The sequence below is a fragment of the Elaeis guineensis genome, chromosome 14 (genome assembly GCF_000442705.2).
Source record: "Elaeis guineensis isolate ETL-2024a chromosome 14, EG11, whole genome shotgun sequence".
Classification (NCBI taxonomy): Eukaryota; Viridiplantae; Streptophyta; class Magnoliopsida; order Arecales; family Arecaceae; genus Elaeis; species Elaeis guineensis.
Window position 1 is genome coordinate 67,918,075 of NC_026006.2, and position 10,227 is coordinate 67,928,301.

Sequence of the window (10,227 nt, forward strand, 5' to 3'; positions counted from 1 at the left end):
CATACCGCGCTCCACTATATATACCGGGGAAGGCAACAGTGCAAGGGGTCGATCCGCCCGTCTCTCCCACATACGCAGGCTCGCTCCTCTCTCTCTCTCTCCCTCTCAGAGCTCTCTGTCTGCATTTCACTGTTGCCCAGTCACCTCTCTGACTTGACCGTCGGAGGGTCCCCGCCGGAGCCGCCTCCGGTCAGTGCGGACTTCCTTTTGCAGGTGCACGCTTCCCGGCGATCGGGCGACGAGGCGATTGGCCGCAACAGATTGGCGCGCCAGGAAGGGGACAGCATGACAAAGACAAGAGCTCAACGATCGAGAGTCACTGGGTCGGCAAGGCGCTCTTCCCGCCGGGAAGAGGCCTCTCCACCACCACCGGCAGCGGAGCCTAGCTCTCCGCACCCTGCAGTGACCACGGAGGCCCAGATTGCGGCCATCGTACGGCAGATGACCGTGCTGACCGACGCAGTCAAAAGCCTCCAGCAACAACCGGTGGCTCGACCTGTGCCTTCCAGGAGCAGCCGCCGACGGCCGCGCCGACCCCTGTCGCCTCCATGCGAGCGCTCTCAACAGCGCTCCCACGGAGAGGAGGAGGGGCGACCACGGCGCGACGACCGACGGTCTCGGCGGCCCTCTCCTTCCCCGTTGGAACGGGCGAGGAAGGAAAAGCGGCCGCGCACACCGTCGGCCTCTCTTTCAGAATCCTCCGGAGGCTCCACTCCTGGGGTCTCCCAGCATCGACGAGCGGACGACTACGAGCGACGGTTCGAGGAGATCGACCGCCGGCTCGCCCAACTGCAGATGGACGGCCAGAAGTCTTCGAATGACGTCGACTTTCAGACCGCCCAGCCTCTCTCTCGACTGGTCCTCGATGAGCCGATTCCCAGTCGGTTCAAAATGCCGAACGTGGAGCCATACGACGGCTCCACCGACCCAGTTGACCACCTCGAGAGCTATAAAGCTCTCATGACAATTCAAGGGGCAACCGACGCTCTTTTTTGCATCGGCTTCCCCGCCACACTTCGCAAGGCTGCCAGGGCTTGGTACTCCGGTCTTCGATCGGGCAGTATCCATTCCTTCGCGCAGCTCGAGCACTCGTTCGTGGCCCATTTCAGCACCAGCCGAAAGCCGCCGCGAACGTCGGATAGCCTTTTCTCCCTCAAGCAGGGGGAAAACGAGACGCTCCGACACTTCGTGGCGCGATTCAACGCGGCCACGCTCGAGGTCCGGGACCTCAACGAAGACATGGCGGTTTCAGCCATGAAGCGGGGCCTGAGGTCGTCCCGATTTACTTATTCTCTGGACAAGACCCTCCCCCGGACATACGTCGAGCTACTGGAGCGCGCATACAAGTATATGCGCGCGGACGAAGGAGCGTCCGACCGACGCTTGGTTGAGCCCAGGGGTCCGAAGGAGAAGCGAAGAAAAGGTCGGGAGCCCGCCGAACCAAGCAGGCCCCCGGCCGATAGTCGGCTTTCTCCACCCCGACAGATCCAAAAATCACCCCGCCGACAGACTCCGAGGTCGGTGCGTCCCAGGTATGACTCCTACACTCCTCTCTCCGCGCGCAGATCTTGATGGAGATCGAAGGGGAGGAATACCTGCGACGGCCTCCGCCTCTGAAGGCAAAGGGCCTCGACCATCGGAAGTACTGCCGGTTCCATCGGAGCCACGGCCACGACACCGAGCGATGCATCCAGTTGAAGGATGAGATCGAAAATCTCATCCGCCGGGGGTATCTCGGCAAGTTTCGAAAGGGTCCGCCGACCCGACCGACTGCCGATCGACGCCCCCAGCCGACTGAAGAGGCACCGACTAACCAGCCGACGGCTGGAGTCATCAACATGATCTCCAAGCGGCTGGGATCGGGGACATCTACAGGGGGGAGCCGACGAAAAAGCCGCGCCCGGACGACGTGATTACCTTCTCAGAAGACGACGTTCGTGGCATCCAGACTCCCCACGACGACGCTGTTGTTGTGTCGGCGACAATAGCCAATTATGATGTAAAACGAATTTTTGTTGATAATGGAAGTTCGACAAATGTTTTGTTTTACTCGACCTTCTCCCGAATGCGACTACCGACTGATCGACTTAGTAGGGTCTCCACGCCCTTGATCGGCTTTGCCGGAGACACCGTCACGACAGAAGGAGAAATCACCCTGCCCGTGACGGTCGGTACCGAACCACGGCAAAGAACGGTCTCCCTCATTTTCGCGGTCGTCCAAGTTCCTTCGGCCTACAACGCCATACTCGGGCGACCCGGATTGAACGCCCTCAGGGCGATCGTCTCGACGTACCATCTCCTCGTTCGATTCCCGACCAAAAACGGAGTCGGGGAGATGCGCGGAGATCAACAGCTCGTCCGACGATGCTTCCAAATCTCCGCCCAAAGCGACGAGGCAGAGGATCCCCTGACAATCGACAAACTGGATCAACGGGAGGAGGAAGAGCGGGGTTCGCCGGTCGAGCAGCTCGAGGCGATCCCCATAGGAGAAAATCCCGACAGAAAAGTTTGGATCGGGTCTCAATTGCCCGACACCGAGCGACACCGACTGGCGGAGTTGCTGACGGCCAATGCCGACGTATTCGCATGGTCGGCAGCGGATATGTCGGGCATCCCTCCAGAAACAATTACTCACCGACTCAACATCGACCCGACAATGAAGCCGGTGAGGCAGAAGAAAAAGTCCTTCGCCCCAGAAAGGCAGAAGGCCATTGACGAAGAAGTGGACAAGCTGCTCGAAGCAGGCTTCATTCGAGAATCCACGTATCCCGATTGGCTCGCCAATGTCGTCATGGTCAAGAAAGCCAACGGGAAATGGAGGATCTGCATCGACTATACCGACCTCAACCGAGCATGCCCGAAGGATAGCTTTCCACTCCTGAAGATCGACCAGCTGGTGGATGCGACGTCCGGATTTCGGCTGCTCAGCTTCATGGACGCCTTCGCCGGGTACAATCAGATCCGGATGACGCCTGAAGACGAGGAGCACACCGCGTTCGTGACCCCCAAGGGCCTCTACTGTTATCGGGTGATGCCCTTTGGATTGAAGAATGCCGGCGCCACCTACCAGCGACTCGTCAATAAGGTCTTCAAAGACCAGATTGGGCGTAACATGGAGGTGTACGTGGACGACATGCTGGTAAAGAGCACGCAGATCCCGGACCATGTTCAGGATCTCGGGGAGACCTTCCGCACCCTTCGACGACACCGAATGAAGCTCAACCCGACCAAATGCGCCTTCGGGGTGACCTCGGGGAAGTTCCTCGGATTCCTCATTTCTCAGAGAGGGATCGAGGCCAACCCCGAGAAGATTAAGGCGATCCTCGACATGCGTCATCCGAACACCAAGAAGGAGGTCCAACAGCTGAACGGAAGAATCGTCGCTCTTAGCCGATTCATTTCCCGATCAGCTGAAAGGTCCCTCCCGTTCTTCAAGACCCTGCGCCAGGCGAACGGTTTCTCTTGGTCGGATGAGTGCGAACAGGCCTTTAAAGACCTGAAAAGGTACCTGGCTTCCCCGCCGCTGCTCGTAAAGCCGCAGATCGGGGAGACCTTGTATCTCTACTTGGCCACATCTTCTGAGGCGATCAGTTCGGTGCTCGTTCGGGAAAACGAGTGCCGAACCCATCAGCCCATCTACTACACCAGCAAAGTCCTCCACGGCGCCGAAGCCAGATACTCGGAGACGGAAAAGATGGTTTTCGCCCTGACCGTCTCCGCGCAATGGCTCCGACCATACTTCCAGGCCCACGCCATCGTGGTACTCACCAACCAGCCCCTGAGGCCGTACTGCGCCGACCCGACACATCCGGACGACTCGCTAAGTGGGCAATGAAGCTTAGCGAGTTCGACATTCAGTACCGACCGAGGCCTGCCTTGAAGGCTCAGGTCTTGGCCGACTTCATCGCCGAATGCCCGACGACCGACCGAAGGTCGGGAGCTGAAGGCCCGGGACGAGATTCGGTCTCTGAGCCAGACCCGATCTCCACCTGGGTACTTCACATCGACGGAGCCTCCAACGCTCAGGGAAGCGGGGCCGGGCTCCTGCTCACGAACTCGGATGGGGTAGTCACCGAATACGCCCTCCGGTTCGACTTCAAGGCCTCCAACAATCAAGCCGAATACGAGGCACTCCTCGCGGGCTTGAGGATGGCGAGGGAACTGGGCGTCGACAGCCTCCGGACATTCTCCGACTCTCAGCTGATCGTGGGGCAGGTCAAGGGCGACTTCGAGGCACGAGATCCGACCATGATCAAGTATCTTCAGAAGGTAAAGGATCTCGTGGCCCACTTCGGGCATTTCGAGATCTCCCACATCCCCAGGACGGAGAACGCCCGTGCCGACGCTCTCTCCAGATTGGCAACGTCGGCCTATGATTCTTTGGGTCGGACATTTGTCGAAAACCTCCAACAGTCGAGCATCGATCGGGTCGAAGAAGTACAGCAGCTAACGTCTGAACCAAGTTGGATGGACCCGATCGTCCGGTACCTGTCCGACGGGATCAGTCCCGAAGATCCGCGGAGGCCAAGCGACTCCGATGGTCGGCGTCACAATATGTGATCATGGACGGCCGACTCTACAAGAGGTCGTTCTCCCTCCCTCTGCTCAGGTGCTTGGGACCGACCGACGCTGACTACGCCCTCCGAGAGGTTCACGAAGGAATTTGTGGGAATCACTTGGGGGCAAGTCCTTAGCCCTCAAGGTCTTACGACAGGGCTACTACTGGCCGACCATGAGGAAGGATGCGGCAGAGTTGGCCCGAAGGTGCGAGCTATGTCAGAAGTATGCCAATATTCAGCACCAACCGGCCAGCCAAATCACTCCCATTGTCGCTCCATGGCCCTTCGCTCAGTGGGGAGTCGATATTCTCGGTCCCTTCCCACCGGCGTCGGACCAAAGGAAGTTCATCGTTGTCGCCATCGACTACTTCACGAAGTGGATCGAGGCCGAGCCCTTGGCGCAGATCACCGAGCGGAAGATGGAGGACTTCGTCCAAAAGTCCATCATCTTCAGGTTCGGATTGCCGCACGCCATCATCACCGACAACGGACGGCAATTCGACAACCAAGACTTCAAGGACTTCTGCGCCAGGTTCCACATTCGTCATCGACTAACTTCAGTCGGGCACCCACAATCCAACGGCGAGGTTGAGGTGACGAACCGAACCCTGCTCCATGGACTCAAGACCCGACTGAACGAAGCCAAAGGCCTCTGGGTCGACGAGCTGGGCTCCGTCCTGTGGGCTTACCGAACGACCCCCCGCGTCCCAACCGGAGAGTCGCCGTTCAGTTTGGCCTACGGGACAGAAGCCATGATCCCGCTCGAGATTGGCCTGCCATCTTCAAGGGTCGAGCGGTACCGCGAGCCGGACAACTCCGAGAGCCGGAGGGCCGACCTAGATCTTCTCCCCGAACTGCGAGATGAGGCTCAAATTCGAATGGCCTCCTACCGACAGAGGGTCGCCCGGTACTACAACGCCAAGGTCAGACCAAAGCTCTTTAAACCTGGCGACCTAGTCTTGAGGAAGGCGGAGGTGTCGAAGCCCTTGGACCAAGGGAAGTTGGCTCCCAACTGGGAAGGACCCTACAAGGTTGCTGACACCTTCGGGCCGAGGCCTACCGACTGGAGACCTTGAGGGGAAACCCATTCCCGGACTTGGAACGCCGACAACTTGAAGCTGTATTACCAGTGAATTCTGTAATTCAATCGTTGGAATACAAGTTCAGTTTGAAAAATCGGAGTTCTAACCCTTCGACTACTGATCGGCGCTCAGCCTCGACGCATCGACGCGGACCTGGCACCGACGACACATCGGCCCCTTACACGGACCGATGCATCTACGATGATGGGAGTTCATACTCCTTCTACGATCGAATTTTCGGGCAGAATCCATCGGCCGACTGGCCGATCGGGCCCCGACCGAAGAAAGGCTAAAAGCCCACGCGGCTATTGCCGCGACTTCCGACCAGGCTACGGCCGGTCGAGGGATATTCGGCTTACCACCGTCTATCACATGATGCGACCTTAGTCGCACCCACTACTCGCCGACCGACCTACGGCCGGCTGAACGACACTCGGCTTGCCACCGTCTGTCGAAGGACATGAAACCCGACGCAAGAGCATGGGAACCCGACTTACTATCATGCCCCCGACACTGCGCCGGATGGTGACCAACTAAGTGCATCTACGGAGGTCCGGCTGCCGAACCTTTACTAGGTTCGGTCGGCTCCTACTTGACAGATGCGCCCGAATGGCGACTACAATTATTAGAGAAGTCGGGACACAAGCTACTTCGGAACTGTGCAAGCCGGTTAAGTCCTACCGACTTACCCGAGTTGGCGACTTCTCTAAGTTGGTGACTAGGGTTTGACATTACAGCGATAAGAAACATTACAAACAAGAAGGAAAAGAGAAGACAATTTCATTCATTGATTAAAAGAAATTACAAAGTCGGGCCGAAGCCGATTACATGTATTTTCAAGAAGAAACAAAAGGAAGACAGTCGGCTGGACCGATCATTCGTCCTGGATAATCTCTTCGACCGACGGAGGATCGGGAAGAATCGGCGTCTCGACCATGAGCGGCGCTGGGTCGACGGCAGAAGGATGTCCTTCAGTCGGCAAGGGCCTCCGGTCGGCTCCTGCTCCGGGACGGCTTCCTCCGCCGGGATGACGCCTCCCGACGGTGGGTCGCCTCCTCTTCGGTTCCCCTCTTCGGCGAGTAGCGGGGCGACTCGGCTGACGTCCACCTCCGGGTACAAGGCATGGACGGCATCCCGACCGTCCTCGAACCCGACCCGGTAGGAGGCGAAGCCCGACTCGAGCATCTCCTCCTTGTACCGGTCGGAGGCCCGGAAGTCCTCAACCGCACGATCGGCCGACTCCCTCGCCGACCGTACCTCATCCTCAGTATGGGCCAGCTCCTCCCTCGCCAACTCCGCCTCGGCCCTGGCAATTTCGGCGTCGATTTGGGCGATGGACAAATCCTCTTCGGTTTCCGCGAGCTTCCCCAGGCTGGCCCGAAGTTGCTCGCGTTCCCCTTGGAGTTCGGAGGTGGCACTGTCCCGTTCGCGTTGAAGACGACGCACGACCCGACCTTTGTGCTTGGCCTCCTTCTTGGCCGACTTCAGTTCGGCCATAAGCCGGGAGACCTCGTCGTCAACTTGGCCTCCCGGTCGACCGACTCCTGCAGTTGGTCGATCAGCATCGCTCTTTCGGCCTCGGCCGCCGCCGACTTTCCTTGAAGGCTGCCCGAACGTCGCCGAACCTTCGGTATCCGGCCTCCAACTCGACATGGTGAAGATCAACTGCCGACGGGAAAAAGCTTTGTCAGAATTATGTGGCAAGCGAAAATTCTTCTAAGGAAAAAGGTGACGCGAAGCTTACCTCCACCATCGACGGGTAGAACCGCGACAGCATCTCGATCACTGCCGAGACCGCAACGACTGAACGTCGGTAGGGAGGAGGATCCCCTGGCACAACCTCCTCGCAAGGTTTGGTCGGCCAAGGCCGACGCACCCTCAGGGTAGTATGCGCTGGGGGGCATTGATCTCTCCTCCTCGAGGCTCCATCGGGGCTTTCCCCCGATCAGCTGCCCCGACCGACGGGGCTGGCAGCGATGGGACGCTGGAGTTCGACCCGGCGCCCCCGTTGCGCCAGCGGACGCCTCCGGACGATGTTCGGCTTCCCCGAACGACATCCGGCTCCACCCGCGGCGGCGAAACCGCCGACACTCCTTCGGCCACTTCCTCGTCGGCCTCTCCTCGACTCGGACGGTCGGAGCCGCGAGGGCTATGATCGGCTCCGACCCTCGGTCGCCGACGCTTCCACGGTCGGCGGGACTGGGGCTGGTCTCTTGGAAGGGCGCGAAGGGCCTGCCCCCCGCGCTGGCCTCTTCCTCGCGGCGGCAAATTGGCGAATTTCGGCATCGGTCGGCCTCATCCTCGGCGGTGTCCCTGCAAAACCGACCAGTGTCAAAGGCCGGACCAGAACTACCCTAAAGCCGAACAAAAAGAAAAGCTAGGGGATCGGGCGATACCTATTCGGGGGACCAGACTCAGGCCGGCATCATAGAGAGCTTGCTCGGTAACAAGCTCCCTCTGCTTCGGGACCGACATATCTTTGAGTCGGTGGAAGTCCTCCCGGTCGTCCACGTCGACCCGACTGTTGTCGTTGGCCTCAGTTCGGGTACACCCCAGCGAGAAGGAAAGCCCCAAGAGGAGGAAGAGGAAACAAAGAAAAACTGGTTCTTCCATCCATGAATGGACGATGGAAGACCGGTTATGAAGGCAAGACCCTTCCGGGGTTGAAGAGCCACCCACCCTCGGGCTTTAGGGTGGGGTCGGAGCACAAAGAAGGCCCGGAAGAGGGAAACGCGAGGGTTGGTCGGCAAGAGCTGACACAACAGCGCGAAAGAAATGATTAGCCGGACAGAGTTCGGCGCCAGTTGCGCCGGACAGAGTCCGTAGTAATCCAGCAGATTCCGGACGAACTCCGGAATCGGAAGTCGAAGACCCGCACGAAGGTCCTCAACATACAGCGCCAGGTCGCCAGGCGGAGGGTTGTTGACCCGACCGCCGGCCCCTGGAGCGGAGAGCCGAAACTGCTCCGGGATGCGATAGTGCTCCCGAAGCTGATCGACGTTCGGCCCCGAAAGCGAGGAGGCCTCATCTTCCGGAGCCGATCGGGTGTCGTCGGTCGGGTTCCCGACCGAGCTCCCTGAGTCGGTTTCCTGGTCATTGTGCAGGGACCGAAAGAAGAGAAAGAAGAGAAGAAAGCAAGAAGGGGAAGGAGGACCACGAACCCGATGGACCCTCCGGAGTAGAGAAGAGCTCTGCCCGCGACGACCGAGAAATCGCCCGGACAGAGTTTCCCCCAGCAAATGGCAAATGTAGGTCGAGGTCCGGGAGGTCCTATATATATAGGACCGACCGACGGCCGAGATCCTTCCGCCCGACCGAAGACCTCCAGATGCGCGACGCGTGGCGCCCGCCGGTTGGCCGGGATTCGGCGCGCTTCTCCCGGGACGCCCGCACCGCCCTCATTAAATGCCGGAGCGGACGCCGGCCAACCACCATGACACGCGGCGCGCGGGGGTTGGCTCCGCAGTCGGCCGCCCGCGCCGGTCCACGTTCCCGATGGGGCCTCACCCGCGATCGGCGCCGAATATCCGATCGACTGACGCCGTATCGTCCGGCACCCGATCTTCTGCACCGACGTGACGGCTGACAACGACAAGACGTGGCGTCTGACACCTGACGCCGGCGCGACTTCGGCATCGACTAGACGTTCGGATCACTGGGATTCGTGAGATGTCTGACAACGGATCAGCCGGCGGTACGGTCGGATCTGCACATGCGACAAATCCACTCCCAGTCGTCCGGCCTTGCTACCCGAATGAAGGCATCGGCCAGCTCTCCACCCGACTTAGGAGTGGAGGGGGCAACTGTTGGGGGATACCACCGACCGACCGACCGACTATCGGAGGGCCCGACCGGCGGCGGCCCGACCGACCGACGACTATCGGAGGGCCCGACCGGCTGGCGGCCCGACCGACCCGACCGACTATCGGAGGGCCCGACGGCTGGCAGCCGACCGACTAACCAACGGCCCGACGACGACTCTGACTGGCCGATCGTAAGTCGGGCGACAGGCCGACGGACGCCATCAGCGGCTAACTGCGGCCATTCCACGGTCCATTCCCGACCGACTAAACCCAGAGGTCCGGTAGCCGACCCACATGAAGCTCGCCGACCGACGGAGGAGTCCGACGCCACTCTGCTGGCCACCGACCCTGGGTCGGCCGACTCCACCAACCGCCGTACGGCCGCCAGACGTTGTCAGCTCTGACACGGACATGCGGCACAGTTACCTAGGGGCATTGTCCCGCCGAGAGCCGGGTCAACCCTGGTGATTAGACGGCTACACGGCGACATGACATTTTCACGGCGGCTCTGACAGCCTACAGTGAGTTGACAGTTCCTCACTTGTCGCGCCATTAATGATGGCGCCATACCGTGCTCCACTATATATACCGGGGAAGGCAACAGTGCAAGGATCGATCCGCCCGTCTCTCCACATACGCAGGCTCGCTCCTCTCTCTTCCTCTCCCTCTCTCCTTCTCAGAGCTCTCTGTCTGCATTTCACTGTTGCCCAGTCACCTCTCTGACTTGACCGTCGGAGGGTCCCGTCGGAGCCGCCTCCGGTCAGTGCGGCCGTTCCTTTGCAG